Source organism: Acipenser ruthenus, chromosome 2, assembly GCF_902713425.1.
Source record: "Acipenser ruthenus chromosome 2, fAciRut3.2 maternal haplotype, whole genome shotgun sequence".
Classification (NCBI taxonomy): Eukaryota; Metazoa; Chordata; class Actinopteri; order Acipenseriformes; family Acipenseridae; genus Acipenser; species Acipenser ruthenus.
In genome coordinates, this window is record NC_081190.1 from 101,468,581 (window position 1) to 101,487,374 (window position 18,794).

The window sequence follows — 18,794 nt, forward strand, 5'->3', positions numbered from 1 at the left end:
GACTTGTAAAGTTCAGTGTGCTGTAACAAATAATGGCAGAGAGAGCATGTGAGGAAGATTGTTGGATACTTCAAATCAAGCACAGTTGCAAGGAGAAACTGTCAGCTTCACAGCAAGACCTTAAGCTAGAGGAGTTGAAGCTCATTCAGGAGGTGGACACCAGGTGGAATTCAACATTCCTCATGTTGGAGCGTTTCCTGCACTTGAAGGAGCCTGTTTCAGCTGCACTGACATCTCTTGGTGCTGGATCTTTTCCTGTCATTTTCCACAAAGAGCAGACTACTAAGGTATGTAGATTTTAAATTTGAAGCACTGCAAAATTTTGGCTCTCTCACAGTAAATGTTATGCTCTTTGTTATAGTTTCTTTTGTTAAATTTTAATATTACATTTAAAGTATACAAAAACTTCACCTCTACCATAAAATTATAGCTGCTGTAACCACATTTCCATTAAAGTACAATTCAAACATGTAAATAATTATTGACAGGATATATTTTGTATGTCTTTGTTTAGATTCTCAGCCCTTCTTTGCTGTCACTGAGGAGATGTCTGCTGAGAAATATGTAACTGCATCAAAAGTGATTGTTTTAGTCAGCAATTTACAAAAAAATACTGCCACAGCAGCCCAGCAGCATGATAAAGGAATCATTGCTCACAGGCTGGCTGATGTATTGAATAAGTGTCTTTGGAAAAGGTGTGGAACATATGAATCAACACGGTGAGTTATAACATCTAGAAACATGGTGATCTATGTAAAGCAATAGTTATTTCATGTTTAAATCCCTCTGATTTACAAGCAACATTGGTGGCAAGTATATAACTATTATATTGCAAGCATTTACAGTATGTGTTCTTTTTTCCTGTTTTACAGATTTCTGGGAATCTCCACCGTTTTGGACCCACGGTTCAAAACCCTTGCATTTGGGAATGACAAAAATGCTGATGAGGCCATTAAAACTATGACACCAGAAGCATGACAGCTGGCTGAAGTTAGAGGCACTCAAGCTTTTATGACAGGAGCATGCAGTACCCTACCTGATTATGTATGGAACGACTTTGATGCCAAGGTTTGTATAGCTAAAGTTGTACTACAATGTTTATGTGTTGTTAATGCTAAATAACTAAAGGACATTCAAGTTTACCAAACTTGTCAATGTCTGATCAATAACTGATCAATATCTAACATCAAAACAGTTATTGACTTGTGATGCAGCACACTTATAGTGATATGAATTCTATTCTGTTTGGAAGGTTACACAGCAGAATCCAAACAGGGACATCACAGCAGAGGTGAAAATGTACCTCACACTCCCCAACACAGACAGGAAGTGATGTCCTCTAGAATTTTGGAACTCTGAAGGTGTGAGGTTCCCCCACCTGCTGAAGAGGGCCCGGAAGTACCTCTGTATACCTGCTACATCAGTACCAAGCGAGAGCGTTTTCTCCAAGTCTGGGGAGTTTATTTCCCAAAGAAGGTCCAGACTCAAAGCAAAACAAGTAAACATGTCCCTTTTCCTGTATTATAACATGTAGGTATAGAGAAAATTAATCCAAACCAGAGGGGTTTTGTTATTTGACATCAGTAATGTTAATTGGATTAAAAAAAAGGTACAAACCGGAAAACAATGGAAAGGGCATTCCAAGAAAAGTGTGCACTTCTTTTCAAATCTTTATTCCTCTCAGAATTACCCACACACAATAGAACTACTGGTGCTGTAAGATACAAGTTTGTTCTCTTACCAATGCTGTTGAATTCTGTTTTATTTTTTATTTTATTTATTTCATTTTATTAGAATAATATGTGTGTACACAAGGCCAGTTTATTGTCATCTGTTTTATACACGTGTAAAGAAAAGAAAGTCACATTCATATTTAAATTCATTATATTTTATACAAACATAACTCCTGTATTTGTAAAACTTACTATTTGACATCAGTAATGTTAATTGGTTATTATTTATTCAATTTGTTGTTTATTTTCACTAAAGGTTTATTTTTTTATTTTTTATTACACCAGTTTTATTATTACAGCATATTGAAAACTTTCTTTTTGTGAATTGGTATAAATAGAGGTTGGCATTGCTGAAACATTTAAGGCAAACAGCCTGAAAAGTTTAAAACATTTCTTTTAGAAAATTATTTGTTGTGTTTTTGTATAGTTGTTCTACTCCTTATTTGTTGAATTGTGCATTTTCATGTAAAAACACTTTTTGTATTTATTTGCAATATTTAAGACTAAAATAAAACCATTTATATTTTTTTATATTTTATTGAGTTTTTTTTTTAAAGAATTAGAATCGAAATCAGAATCAATTCCATCAATTCCCAGATCAAGAATTGAATCTGGAATCGACTCTCAAATTTCTGGAATCGTCCATCCCTACCAGCAGCCCCGGCATCTATTAGAGATTTGCCAAGGGTGTCCTTCGGAGCTAGGTCTCGGACCCAGCGATCTGTGTGCTCTCTCAATCTCAAACGTGTCCAGGTTAGATATTCAGGTCTCTGTTTCGGCAACCCTCACCCCCAGCTGCTGTACTGACATTTTCAATAAGTCTATGCCAGTCTACCGCCGACAGATCTGTAGCTATTCCTTGTAAAATACTTTTAACGCTACTTAGCTCTGTCGTGGTGTCTGGAGCAGGTTCCTCCGGTGCAGCTGCCATGTTACGCTCAGCAGTTGAGACTTCTGATGTCAGCTTATTTCTTTGTTTTCGAGAGGAAGATCTTTGGGGTTGTGCTTCAGAATTGACTGGCATTGCAAATTAGTATCTTTAATGTAGGTGATATAGGATTTTCAGCACCACTTATATATTTTTATCAAAAGGACTGAGGGAAAGAGGAGCCCAGAAAAGGGGAGCCTTTCACTACGCGTCCATTTCAAGTGATTGTCCCACGTGACTCTCACTCTACCATTTATTTGTAAATAGAACTGTTGTATTTTTTATTTTACTTTTGCAGCATGTAATATTTTGTATCTGGTGAGGGCTGTAATTAGTCCTTTGTCCTTGTTCCTCCTTCTTTGTCCCCATGCAAGTTACAAAGAACTACTGACCAGTTTAATCACATTTCTTGACATATATACAGCAGTCCACATCTATCTTGCCAGGCACAGCTGCATTTAACACTGTTCCAAATATCAAGCTTTTCCTAGCTGAGCTTAATGGTGTGATGTGAAGATAAGATTTTTAAAAATAATGCATCAATAATAGGTATTGATTTGTAGAGACACAGTCATTGCACTGTACTGAAACACAATTTAACATGACAAGCTTCTACAGTTCTGTGACATTTTTCATTCACCATGAAAGAAGCCATGAAACTCTTTGAAGTGATGGTCTAATTTACAAAGATGCACCGCATTTCTTATCTCATATAAGCAACATGTCATCCAGTTTCTGCACTGGTTAGATACAAGTATCTATTCATACTATACCATGCTACCAAAATGAAGAGATAGGCCAGCTTTCAAAACGTTCTTAGAAGTGTTAATTGAACAATCAGTGCAAGTACTTGATATAAGTACGTAAGAAATGTTGCAATGTCCATTGATGCTCATCCAGTTTGACATTTTACACCTTTTGTCAGACACATTCAGTTCAATGTAAATGTTAAAGTAGCAAACAGGCTGTTACTCTAAAATAAATAAATATTGCTGGGTGTTGTCTGCAGTGTTGGGGAGTAACATATTACATGTAACGTATTACTGTAATCTGATTGTTTTTTTCAGTAAATTGTAACTGTTTCTTTATCAGACAGGTAAAGAAAAGTGGTAACGGATTACATTTTATGTGAAAAGATATCATACTAAGTTTACATTTAAAACAAGAAATACAGCTAATGCATAACATGGAATCAGAAAGCACTTCAACAGTGTAAGTCATACCTTAAATGTCACATTAACTTAAATGTCACATGAACACATGTGTGCTGAGCCTTGCACTTCTCTCAAGCAGGGGTTTCAAGCCTCTGATGAACCCCAGTGAATCAATTGAAATGTTTTTCTCCTTGCAATCACCACCTATTGTTGTGTAATGATACTGTTAGCACAGGCATTGGAAATTAATATTGGCGATGTTTACTCTGTCCTTTTTTTCTGATATGGGTTGATAACAAAGTTCTAAGGGTCGTGGCAGCGTGTGTTACTTTATAGTAATTCAGGAGAGGTTATGTTAATATTTAGAAGTATTGCATTAAGAGAACCGTACCATTAATTAAGTGTGCTTTGCATTAAAAAGGCCATTTACAACAACTTTGTAGGATTTTAGAATTATATTGAAACATTCCAATTTTACTTCCCAAATGTAATGTAAATGTAAGTCAAAATTACTAAATATTTGGGAAATGTTTCCAGATTTCCCATAGCACAAAAAAAATTTGTGCTGTGCTCAGGTTGTGCCAATAAGCTGCCACGATGACTATATATATATATACTACATGTTATTAATATGTGATTTGTTTTATGGTTACTCATCAATATGACAGTCAAAATAGCTACACTGTAATATGAACTTCATAAAACAAAATGTGTCCGGTAAAAGATGTAAGATTCTTAACTCCAATTCATTTGCAAAGAAAGGTACTATAACTATTATAATAAAAATCTTTCGGACCACAAGATCAGGCTTTATTAGAACATAAGAAGAACATAAGAAAGTTTACAAACCAGAGGAGGCCATTCAGCCCATCTTGCTCGTTTGGTTGTCAGTAGCTTATTGATCCCAGAATCTCATCAAGCAGCTTCTTGAAGGATCCCTGGGTGTCAGCTTCAACAACATTACTGGGGAATTGGTTCCAGACCCTCACAATTCTCTGTATAAAAAAGTCCCTCCTATTTTCTGTTCTGAATGCCCCTTTATCTAATCTCCATTTGTGACCCCTGGTTCTTGTTTCTTTTTTTCAGGTCAAAAAAGTCCCCTGGGTCGACATTGTCTATATCTTTTAGGATTTTGAATGATTGAATCAGATCACCGCTTAGTCTTCTTTGTTCAAGACTGAAAAGATTGAATTCTTTTAGCCTGTCTGCATACGAAATGCCTTTTAAACCCGGGACAATTCTGGTTGCTCTTCTTTGCACTCCTTCTACAGCAGCAATATCCTTTTTGTAACGTGGTGACCAGAACTGAACACAATATGCTAGGTGAGGGCTTACTAATGCATTGTAAAGTTTTAGCATTACTTCCCTTGATTTAAATTCAATACTTCTCACAATATATCCGAGCATCTTGTTGGCCTTTTTTATGGGCTCCCCACATTGTCTAGATGAAGACATTTCTGAGTCAACATAAACTCCTAGGTCTTTTTCATAGATTCCTTCTTCAATTTCAGTATCTCCCATATGATATTTATAATGCACATTTTTATTGCCTGTGTGCAGTACTTTACACTTTTCTCTATTAAATGTCATTTGCCATGTGTCTGACCAGTTCTGAATGCTGTCTAGATCATTTTTAATGACCTTTGCTGCTGCAACAGTGTTTGCCACTCCTCCTATTTTTGTGTCTGCACAAAGAATTCGGGTTTTGAGGGAAGAAAAACAATTTAAACACTTTTTCAATAAAAAAAGAAACTTGTACTGTGTATATATCTGCAGTGTTATACAGTCCCAAAGGACATAACCTTTCATTTGTATTCAAACACTTGTTTTGAGTTTCACTTGTTAAAAATAAACTGCAAATTTATTTATTGTGAAGCTCTGCATTAAAACTGGCATCTCAAAAGTAGAGGGCGGAGCACAAGCTGACGATATAGATATTCTAGAAGGGTCCATCAATAAATTCATATTAACAATTATAAAGCATGACAGATTTGTTATTGCATTTGATATACAAGCATCAATTCCACTGAACATGTCTTCTCTTTCTGATTGTATAGTTCCCTGCCTGAACCATGCCTAAGCTGATGTTCAATATTTAACACTTCATTGTTTTTCTTCTGTAAACACACCAGTTTATTACTTTAAAACACAAATATATATTTTTTTGTTCTGGACAGACCTTAACTATTAAAGAAGTTAAAACCAAACAAGAACATAAATAGGCATGGCTTACTTAATAAACAAACACAAAAAAGTATAAATGTTTAAATAATGAGACTCTATAAAAATGTTTTGTTATTTTATAATTTAAATAATTTCAGCTATTTATGTTGCCTACAGCAGCAGAAGAAAAAAAAACAGAACTACATAGAAAATATATGAATATATACAGGTATGGACATTAATGGCAGAGGACATTTTCAGTACTTAAAGTTGTGGAGGGATCACACTTTATTTTCACAAATATGACCAATTTTATTTTAAATCTCAAATATGACACAATATTATTTTAAATCTCATCCCATACCAATTTAATGAAGCGTCCATGGAATGACAGTCATATAGAAATAAATATTTTTTTCCCCCCAAACAATAAAATAATTACAATAACACTGTTTCAATATGGAACTGTATTGTTTTATCAAGGGTGCAAATCATTTTGAAAATTGGTGCTAAACTGTTTTGAAAGTTTAGCACCAGAGAGCCAACTCTTCAATTTGTTTTTAGTGTTTTGTGGATGACTGTGGGTGGGTCATGTGAGTAGTCCAGACCCAATGAGAAACTATCATCATCTATGGGTGCTAAGGAATTTAATGTTGCTGGCGCTAGATTCTAGCGCCATAGCATCAAATGTGCACCCCTGGTTACATATAAGATATACATACACATATATAAAGTGTTACTCAAACCCCAAAAGAGGAGAATCTTGCATTAACAACTTTAAATGTAAAGGTATTCAGTGTCCTCTCTTGACAATTTCTGTAAAACTATATTTTTTTTATTAATGTATCAAAAACATTTGCTGTATTACAATTCTCAGTACAATAATGATCTGTCAATATGAAGCAGTCTTCCTAAATGAAATATATATGATTAATGAGTACCTAGAGCAGGAGCTTAAGCTCCCCAAACAGCAAAGCAATTACGGAATTATATTTGTTTACTTTTACACACACACACACACTTCTTAAAATGTCATAATTTCACACAAAACAGCTTGTGCCTGCTTCAAGCTGTCTGTTTGTTTGTTTGTTTGTTTGTCAGAATGATGTGTGATGCAGGGAATTAAGATGAAACAGTGTGTTGGGTGAGGTTGATCATCGTAAACAGTGGGATAATCTTAATTTGGTTCTTCAGTGCCTTTGAAGGAAGGTCAAAATCAATGCAGCTCAATAACACTTCAGAGCATTATGAGGAAGTGTGTTGGCGGTGTTTATCATATGAATAGGATTATACATAAGCTTCAATAGTTAGAGGCTAAGGTATATTGTGCTATTGTTGGGTGCATATGCGTTCCCACATAAAACCATTGTTTCACAATTTGCATTTTCTTTAGGTACCAAAAGAATGGTATTGAAACCACAATAACTTAATTAAACAAATTGTTATATACAGTATAACTCAATAGATGTAAATGTTTTGAAGATAGAATAAAACACAAGGATAAGTTGGTATTGGGAAGGAATGGTTTATATAAGATATAAAAACCAAGCTAGATCAAGAACTGATACAGCACAATCCAAATTTGAAATGTAATTTTATCCCTTTCTAATGCACAGAGTTTCAACGGCTCATTGGATACATAATAAAGCAGGGACGGAAGACAGTCTGCTCATAGGGTACAATGTAAAAAAGTAGGACAGAAAGCCCTACGATATTTAGATCTGCTATTTATAAAAATGTATTTTACCCCTGATTTTTTCTACACAACTAATATATATATATATATATATATCTATATATATATATATATATATATATATATACAGCCACACACAAATCTTGATTTTTCAAAGCGCTTGCACGCTATTTTTAATAAACAATAACAAAGAAAACAAAACAAAAACAAACACCTAGCTCTATTCGAGCACTAACTAAGACACAGGAACCTAAACTATCTTGCAGGACGGCTAAGCCGTTTACCTGACAAACAAACAAAACAAATGACACAGAAAAACTGGTTTTACACTGCCTTTCTGCTTTCTTTAAATACCCTACTCCTGGCTCTAATTTACAATGATAGCCAGGTGCAGGGGATAACACAATTAACAAATATAATTAAACAATTAACAAAAACAATTAAATTAAACCAGTGTGCATTTGCACATGTTTTCCATGCAGAGAGGATATTAACCCCCTCCCTGTTGTGTTACAATATATATATATATATATATATATATATATATATATATATATATATATATACAGACGTGCTCAAATTTGTTGGTACCCCTCCACAAAAAACGAAGAATGCACAATTTTCTCTGAAATAACTTGAAACTGACAAAAGTAATTGGCATCCACCATTGTTTATTCCATATTTAATAGAAATCAGACTTTGCTTTTGATTTTTTATTCAACATAATATTGTAAATAATAAAACAAATGAAAATGGCATGGACAAAAATGATGGGACCGCTAACCTAATATTTTGTTGCGCAACCTTTAGAGGCAATCACTGCAATCAAACATTTTTTGTAGCTCTCAGTGAGACTTCTGCACCTGTTAACAGGTAATTTGGCCCACTCTTCCTGAGCAAACTGCTCCAGCTGTCTCAGGTTTGATGGGTGCCTTCTCCAGACTGCAAGTTTCAGCTCTTTCCATAGATGTTCGATAGGATTCAGATCAGGACTCATAGAAGGCCACTTCAGAATAGTCCAATGTTTTGTTCTTATCCATTCTTGGGTGCTTTTAGCTGTGCGTTTTGGGTCATTATCCAGTTGGAGGACCCATGACCTGCGACTGAGACAAAGCTTTCTGACACTGGGCAGTACGTTTCGCTCCAGAATGCCTTGATAGTCTTGAGATTTCATTGTGCCCTGCACAGATTCAAGGCACCCTGTGCCAGGCGCAGCAATGCAGCCCCAAAACATAACCAAGCCTCCTCCATGTTTCACTGTAGGTATGGTGTTCTTTTCTTTGAAAGCTTCATTTTCTTGTCTGTGAACACAGAGCTGATGTGACTTGCCAAAAAGCTCCAGTTTTGACTCATCTGTCCAAAGGACATTCTCCCAGAAGGATTGTGGCTTGTCAATATGCATTTTAGCAAATTCCAGTCTGGCTTTTTTATGTTTTTCTTTCAAAAGTGGAGTCCTCCTGGGTCTTCTTCCATGGAGCCCACTTTTGCTCAAAAAGCGACGGATGGTGCGATCAGAAACTGACGTACCTTCACCTTGGAGTTCAGCTTGTATCTCTTTGGCAGTTATCCTTGGCTCTTTTTCTACCATTTGCACTATCATTCTGTTCAATCTGTGGTCGATTTTCCTCTTGCGGCCGCACCCAGGGAGGTTGGCTACAGTTCCATGGACCTTAAACTTCTTAATAATATTTGCAACTGTTGTCACAGGAACATCAAGCTGCTTGGAGATGGTCTTGTAGCCTTTACCTTTACTATGCTTGTCTTTTATTTTCTTTCTGATCTCCTCAGACAACTCTCTCCTTTGCTTTCTCTGGTCCATGTTCAGTGTGGTGCACACAATGATACCAAACAGCACAGTGACTACTTTTCTCCATTTAAATAGGCTGAATGACTGATTACAAGATTGGAGACATGTGTGATACTAATTACAGAAACTAATTAGTTTGAAATATCACTATAATCCAATTATTTATTATCTTTTCTAAGGGGTACCAACAAATGTGTCCAGGCCATTTTAGAATATCTTTGTAGAATAAGCAATAATTCATCACTTTTCACAGCTTCTTTGCTTTATTCTATGACATACCAAAGGCATGCAAGTATACATGATAAAATAGCTTTTAATTTCATCACTTTTCAGGAGGAATGAAGCATTATTTCAATGAACTGTAAGGGTACCAACAAATTTGAGCACGTCTGTATAGATATATAAATGATCACTGTAAGCCACTTACGGATCAGGAGGAACAGAGATCAATGGGTGACCTCCTTTCCCTTTTCTTATTCCATGTAACACCTATGTAAACAGATGTTTCCAAGCTACTTGAGGTATTTAAGTGCCAAGCCTAGGAAATCTCTGAACTGACGTGGAGCATTGCCAGTAGAGATCACGAAAGAGTGCCCAGATTTTCTACCAAAACCAACAAGAGTGCAAAGGCTAATGCCGTTCCCTCTGGGGACCCTTATGTTCGGACCAGTTAGCTCCTGATTGTGTGACTCACCCTCTACTCACACTGTAGTGCTATTGCCTGTTTATATCATTAACACTGAGAAATGGACACAAATATACGAGTCCCAAGCCTCTATTATCCCAGAGCAGGATTATAAAAACAACAGTCTTAAGGTTACCAACTTAAAAGTGGATCATTTTCAACCACATATACATATAGCAGTGACCTGAGAGTGATGTACTTTAAATATGCCCTGCCCTGAATACTCTCTCTTCAACCATCCAGATTTAGCAATGTTTTCACGCCAAAGCCAAATTTACACCATGACATATAGAATTAATTTTAAAAAACTGTTAATTTCAAAATTGCTTATAATGAATAGCACAATAAGCAAAATTGCAATATTGTGTTTCAATCAATTAACACTAGAACTGCCACGGCAGTTATTTTAATGGTTTGAGGTTTTCAGATTTATAATCCCGCCCATTTAGAACCGCCAAAGCAGTCATTTTGACTACCTTTAACAATACATGTTTTTTATTTTGAATATAACCTACACTATTTAATTTTTTTTATAATACACCCACCCCTTGTTATATCACCCCACGTTATACTGCGGATTCAGAGATATCACACAATACATTTGTGGAGTGCTCGGACTCAGCACAGGCGAAGCACCACTCTTCGCTTTTCAGGCAGGTGAGGCAGCTGTCCAGCCCTTGGTCCATTCCTCCACTCGGGCAGGCAGCATCTCCCTCTCTTGCCTCCATGATTGGCCACTCTTCCACACAAAAATAAATAAATAAATATTCACAAAAATAAATAAATAAATAAAATAATTCACCTGCAGTACTTTTCCTGGCCTGCGTCCGTGGAGGCGCAGTTTCTCACTTCTGGACACCACGTGTGAACAAGATGACGTCAGGCCAGGAAGAGAGACACACACACACACACACACACACACACACACACACACACACACACAATATTACGGGTTATGAAGCGCGGATTTATAATAAAACAAAAGACTTTCACAACATGGCATGGTGGCCAAAACACAGACAAAAACGAACACTAAATAAAACAAGTATCATACTGGTGTAAAGCCATATTTTCAATATAGTAATATTTTCAAACTTTGTTTTTATACAATTTCTATTGAATATTAGAAATAAACATCTCAGGAAGTAATCACTCAGTGATTAGAGCAGTTTACATAGATTTCACATAAAATACAAGTCCATTTATAAATGTAATCTGTAGTGGACATGAGGACACAGTTGAAGGATTTTTTTATGCGAATCAGAATGTTTTGTAGTAGGCAGGGCACTGACAGCAGAGGAGATTTTAAACAGAAGAATAGATGGCAATTCAGATGTAGATCTGTCTGATGAGGATGATGCTGAGGCAGTAATTGAGGCAGAAGAAGAGGCAGAGAGTTCAGGTGAAGAAGCAGGAGAGTCAGGGGATAAGACGGATAATGACAGAGTAGAGCATCGTCCACTGTGGGCCAAAAGTGACATGTATGTTTTAGTTTTGTTTTATTGTGTATGTTTTAGTTGTCATTTGTTCTTGGATGTTTTTAATGTGATACTTATTACATAACTAAAAAATGTGAAAATATGTTGTTTTAAATTGAATTAATAATCATCCCATAATATATTAAAGCAAGTCTGAAGTCTCTGAAGCAAGACAACACATTCATTTTTGTCTGAATATGGGTTGTAATTACTATATTTAAATATAATTAGATTTTCTAATTGATTTTATTTATTATTTTACCCGTCACAATAGATTCAAACCTGTCCTACTACAGCCCTTTGATTTCCATGACACCTCCTTATCAAGAGCAGACTGGAGTCCAATTCAGTATTTCGGACAGTACATTGATAGTAAAGTGGTTGAGGACATTGCAAGTTACTCAAACCAATGTGAAATTCAAGTTTCAGGAAGATATTTGAATACATCACAAGAAGAAATGAAGACCTTCTTTGGCATGTACATGGCATGCCTTGGATAGCCTTGGTTCAATCCCAGGTGGGGGACACTGCTACTGTACCCTTGAGCAAGGTACTTTATCTAGATTGCTCAAGTAAAAACCGAAGTGTATAAATGGGTAATTGTATGTAAAAATAATGTGTAAAAAATAATGTAATTGTATGTAAAAATAATGTGATATCTTGTAACAATTGTAAGTCGCCCTGGATAAGGACGTCTGCTAAGAAATTAATAATAATAATAACAATAATAATAATAAATCAAAATGTACTGGGCCAAAGATACAAAAGTACCACTAATGTATAAGGCAATGTCCAGAGATAGGTATTTCAAGTTAAGGAGGTCACTGAAAGTTATCAATGACCTTGATGTGCTAGAGGAAGCAAAGTCAGACCGGTTATGGAAAGTCAGGCCACTTCTAGACAGTGTGCGGCAAGGCTGCCTCCGCCAATAGGCAGATGAAAAGCTCTCCATTGATGAACAAATGGTTCCTTTCACAGGCCGCTGTACCTTCAAGCAGTTTGTGCCAAACCCAACAGGATTGAAGATATTTGTCCTTGCCTCACCAGTTGGTCTTGTATTAGATTTTGAGGTGTATCAGGGAAAGAATACCTTCATTGACACAGGATTAGGAATTGGAGCATCAGCAGTCGTGCGTCTGGTTGAACATGTTTTTTTTGTCTTTTTTGACAGGTACTTTACATCTGTCAAGCTTTTGGATGCATTGCTTGAGAAGGGCATAGCAGCAAGTGGGACAATAATGAAGTCAGGAATCCCAAAAGAATGTTGGATGATTGACGACAAAATTCTGAAACAACGCGGAAGAGGAGCAACAGAGATGATGACCAGAGGAACCCCTGAAATTGCTGTCACAAAGTGGTATGACAACAAGCTTGTGCTCATGGCCTCCACAGCATATGGGATAGAGCCCCAAGACTACTGTACATGATGGTCCAGTAAAGAGAAGGGGCACATCCAGGTAGCACGACCCACTGTCATCAATGAATACAACAGCATCATGGGTGGAGTGGATATGTGCACAGTCGTCCTCAGGTGATGGTGTAATCACAGATTCCAGTAATGATGATTTTGAGCCACAGCGCAAAAAATGGTTGCCACAACCAGACCCATTCCTGAGAAAATGCGGAGCTCTGCATTTGCCAGAGATGATGCCCGATAAACATGCATCAAGATGCCGAAGAAAAGGCCGTGATAGGAAAACCTATGTGATGTGCACTAAATGCAAAATGTTCCTCTGTGTTGCCAAAAAGGGGAGTTGTTTCAAGGAATACTACATCCAAAACGCATAAAACAAAGCAGAAGTTTTAATGTGAATGTAGAAATGTTTTTGTATTACTTGTTTGTTTTATTACTTGTTTATTAAGTTGTTTAGAAACTTATAAATATAAAGATAAATGTCTTAACACATACTAGTTTACATCAGAATAGTCAAAATATGATGTTATTTCTCATTGTGACTAATTGTTAAGCTAGTCGCATTTGTTCTACAATGCGAGTCCCAATGTCCACTACAGTGTAATTAAAGTAAAATAAAAATAATAATTGACATTTTTGTTGCTTGTATGTTTATTTCACCCCAAATACAAAGAAAAGCACAAAAGTTTTCAAATTGAGAAACTTTTTTTTTTTTTTGCTGAGTCTCAGGAGGATATTTATAGCGATTTGCTGAAAGTAATTGAATAGCAGCATATATTAAATTATATACCTATCAAAAGCTGAAATTGTGCTACTCATCGTGGTGATGTCAATTTGTCCAGCTCTTTTGCTGTTTTAGCAACAGCAATTGATAATTAAAGGCACAGCTGTCTGTCACCTTTAAATTTCAAGGGGGTTTAATGACCAGTGGTGGGACTTGAAACCAAAAGTTTTTCACAGAATTTGGAAGACTGGTTCCTAAGGTTCATACAGCAATACTTACATTTTAGGACCCACATCCCCTACAGGGTAAAGGGTTAGGCTGAAGTTCGAATAAAACTTGTCAGTTACCCCTCGTCTTGCAATTTGCCAGAAGTGAGTAGGGTGCTCCTGGTTTTTTTCTATTCTGAAAAGCTCTATTCATTACGAGTAGAACGAGGTTCTAAACATGATGGTAGCATCTAAATTGCACCCAGGGTCATTTTTCTGGTCAATGTCCCTTTCTCACTTTAGGTTGACCTTTGCAAGGTCACAGGTCGAAGGGGAAATTGAAAAAAAAAAATAATGGCTGGGGGTGGGTTTAAAGTATTCAGAACTAATCAATGATAGATACGAGTCAAGAAGGTGAGACATTGAGACACTGCATGGAAAGTTTTTTTTTTTTTAAATGGGAAAGGGGTGAAATCAACATAAATTGAGTAACCATTTCTAGTGTTTTTCCGGTGTTTATTTGCTATACACCGATTTAATTTTCTTTTTGTATCAGGGGTGTGTTATCGGTTTTTATTGGTTAAAACCAGAAACTAAAGAAAAATATAAAAAATGTTCCGGCCGGTTTTGTTTATACAGCTGTTTATTGCACAGAATGGGAAATTAAAGGTCGGTTCGGTGGGTTTTGAAAAGTGTTATGTTGTCTTCAGAGTTGGGGAACATTGTCAGAGCAGAAGGAAGCAAGTTTTCTTCCAGCCAAGTACAAGGCTGTCCTGGAAGAAAACTTGCTTCCTTCTGCTCTGACAATGTTCCCCAACTCTGAGGATTGGTTTTTCCAGCAGGACAATGCTCCATGCCACACAGTCAGGTCAATCAAGGTGTGGATGGAGGACCACCAGATCAAGACCCTGTCATGGCCAGCCCAATCTCCAGACCTGAACCCCATTGAAAACCTCTGGAATGTGATCAAGAGGAAGATGGATGGTCACAAGCCATCAAACAAAGCCGAGCTGCTTGAATTTTTGCGCCAGGAGTGGCATAAAGTCACCCAACATCAATGTGAAAGACTGGTGGAGAGCATGCCAAGACGCATGAAAGCTGTGCTTGAAAATCAGGGTTATTCCACCAAATATTGATTTCTGAACTCTTCCTAAGTTAAAACATTAGTATTGTGTTGTTTAAAAATGAATATGAACTTATTTTCTTTGCATTATTCGAGGTCTGACAACACTGCATCTTTTTTGTTATTTTGACCAGTTGTCATTTTCTGCAAATAAATGCTCTAAATGACAATATTTTTATTTGGAATTTGGGAGAAATGTTGTCAGTAGTTTATAGAATAAAACAAAAATGTTCATTTTACCCAAACACATACCTATAAATAGTAAAACCAGAGAAACTGATAATTTTGCAGTGGTCTCTTAATTTTTTCCAGAGCTGTATGTATATATATATATATATATATATATATATATATATATATATATATATATATATATATATATATATACCTGTACCACTCTAACCATAGACCATGTTTATTTATCTCTTCATTTTATAATGAGACTAGTTGGAATTATTCTCCAGGGTAGCCCCAATTGTGTCAAACTACAGGAAAAAAAAAAAAAAACGTTAATGTGGTAGCCTAATAAATGCATTGCTGACCTAGGTGTTTAAATAAAATTATTAAACCAGCCCACGTATTTATTTATTTACATTTCAACAGTAAAGTGGATCTTCTTCTTCAGATAATCTTCGGGTAAAGTCAATTTTCTGCATTCCGACGGGGGTGTATTTCGGCTGGGGTTCCTAACTTTTGAACACTTAAAAACTGCGACCGGTGTGAGGTCATGCACATAACCGGAGTATGCACATAACCATAGTGAGGACATGCAGTGGGATACAATGACAATGGGTCTATATGTACCTGTACATGTATATATGGCTTGTTTTGATCACGTTCATAACTTTATTTTTCCCTTATATTTTATTACAAGTAATTTAACATTCTGAACAAGTTCAGAAAAATAAACCAACTTGAAATAAGTTATGCACTGAATACAAACAACATTATACTCTGGCAACGCATGATATGATAAATAAAATAATGTAAAATAATGGACAGTACATAACAGTCTTATTGTAATACAGTACAGTTAAACATAAAAGTTAAAGAACAGGTGTGTAGAGTACAGTACCTTACTGAACAGTATTCGGCCGCTACTTTTTCTTTAAGTCATAATTATTGGATTTAGTAAGCAAAAAATACATACTCACCCCACTCTTCATCATTTATTAATTATCATTTATTTTCATATTATGCATCCATTAAACTGGGCTATTCAACTTTAAAAAAGGAGCTGTTTTTAACACAGCTTAATAAGGAAATGTTGAAAATCAAGTCCACAGTCACTGGAGATTTTACTGACATAGCAGAACGCTTTGACTTTCACTTAGACCCAACCCCTTCAATAACTCAGACATACAACTTGTGCAAAGTAACGTATCAGCTACAAAGGAAAGTAATGTAGTGTTGTGGGTGGTGTTTAATAGAGAACTATTATTATTATTATTATTATTTATTTCTTAGCAGACGCCCTTATCCAGGGCGACTTACAATCGTAAGCAAATACATTTCAAGTGTTACAATACAAGTAATACAATAAGAGCAAGAATACAATAACTTTTGTTCAAGCAAGGTACAAGTGTGACAAACCACAATTCAATAATACAGCAGATAATAGTGATAGTTACATCAGGATATGATTAAATAGTGATAGTTACATCAGGATGTGATTAAATACAAAGTACTACAGGTTAAACACTTGGCAGATTACAGTATTCTGAAGTACAGGATTAAATGCAGTAAAATAGGGGGCAGATAAGAGCAAAATTAAGCACATTTACATGAAGGGTGATAGTGTCCCAGGATACAAACAGAGGAGTTCTACAGGTGCTCTTTGAAGAGGTGAGTCTTAAGGAGGCGCCGGAATGTGGTCAGGGACTGGGCAGTCCTGACATCTGTAGGAAGGTCATTCCACCACTGGGGAGCAAGGGTGGAGAAGGAGCGTGCTCTGGAGGCAGGGGAGCGTAGCGGAGGTAGAGCTAGTCTTCTAGTGCAGGCGGAGCGGAGAGGTCGAGTGGGGGTGTAGGGAGAGATGAGGGTCTGGAGGTAGCTGGGTGCAGTCTGGTCAAGGCATCTGTAGGCTAGTACAAGAGTCTTGAACTAGACAAGGCTGTTTGGTGCTTGAAACACTTTGCTGGTTTATTTAAATATGCTCTATACACATAAATCTACAAGAACAGTCACCATATTCTGTCTGACTCCCACTCCCCCAGACTTAACTAAACAATCTCTGCGTCAATCACACAGACATGGCAAATCAAACATCGCTGAACCAATACCCAAAACATTTCCCACAGCAATTCTTACAGTAATATCACATCTGCTTTTCAGATTATTTATCGTGATTCCTGCCAAGTAACCTGTCATTTTTTAACCTACTGATCCAGCTCAGGAATATATCCAAAATAAATACATATTTGAATTCCTATGTATGTCATTGAATCCATGTAAACAGCATATTCCAACTAGCCTAACCCACAACAGACATGCACAACAACATGCACACAGCTACTTTTGGTCTGATGAGGAGACATCACTTTTAGAGGATAAGGATTTCATTAAGGATTTTAAAGTCGTAAAACTAGGGTTACCATGTGGCTCCAGATTAACCGGACGCTGTGAGACAGAACGGGATTTCAAACTTGCCCCTAAATTGAAATAAATGAAGGTGTAAATGAACCATCCTTAGCTACAATTAAGAATGGTGCTTAAATACCCGCATGCGCGTCAAATAATTGTATTAAACTAAGAATGAATTGCAGCCAGTCGCTATTTTTTTCTGTTTGTTAAAATTCAATCGGCCATATTATTCTGCAAATACAATCGCATCATCATCTCGTTGCTCTATCGATAAATTAGCTATTCGTTCATTAAGATCTGATCAGAAGCAGCTGATCAGTGTGAATTGTTTGCTGCGCCCAAGCAATTCCACCACAGCAGGATTAATCTCAGCAAAGGTGGAGCTCATTTATACGTGAATTACTTTCAATTTAGGGGGAATTTTGAAATCCCGGTCTGTCTCAAAGCATCCGGTTAATCTGGAGCCATATGGTAACCCTAATAAAACAGCTTGATGGCAAGAAACAGAGATGTGCAGAAGTTTCTAAAAGGATGCCTGAAAAAATCATGAAGGGGATTTGAGAGAACTGTGGATCAAGTGAGTCATCGATTTAAAGTTTTAAAAGCACAGCACTATAAAGCAAAAAGCAAAAAAAAGACAGAAGTGGGGCGAATCTATCAATTTTTCTTTACTTCAACCCTATGAATGACAAACTGGGTAATTGCCCTTTGTCTTCACCGACCCGGTTAGCATGCGAACGTGCATCACGTGAGATAGTGCACCCCTTCAGCACAGCAGTGTGCCTTTAACATGTGCATGTCATGCGATGTAAGGGGAGACAATGGAAAAAACTTAAAGTTTAACATTTTAAAACTAGAAGAAACAAGCACATATTGTATATTTCCTCTTTGCAAGCTTTTCCCACATCTGTACTTTTGCTGTAGGTGTGTTTATTCACACAACTTTTTACATGTATTACAAAATTGAAAATAAGTGTATAAAACTAGTTGTTGTATTCAATGCTTTATTAAGTGTAGCGCTGTACATAACTAGTAAGTAGCAAAAATTACAAAACAAAAAGGAAAAATGTATTTATTATGTAAGGGGTGCACTATCTCAC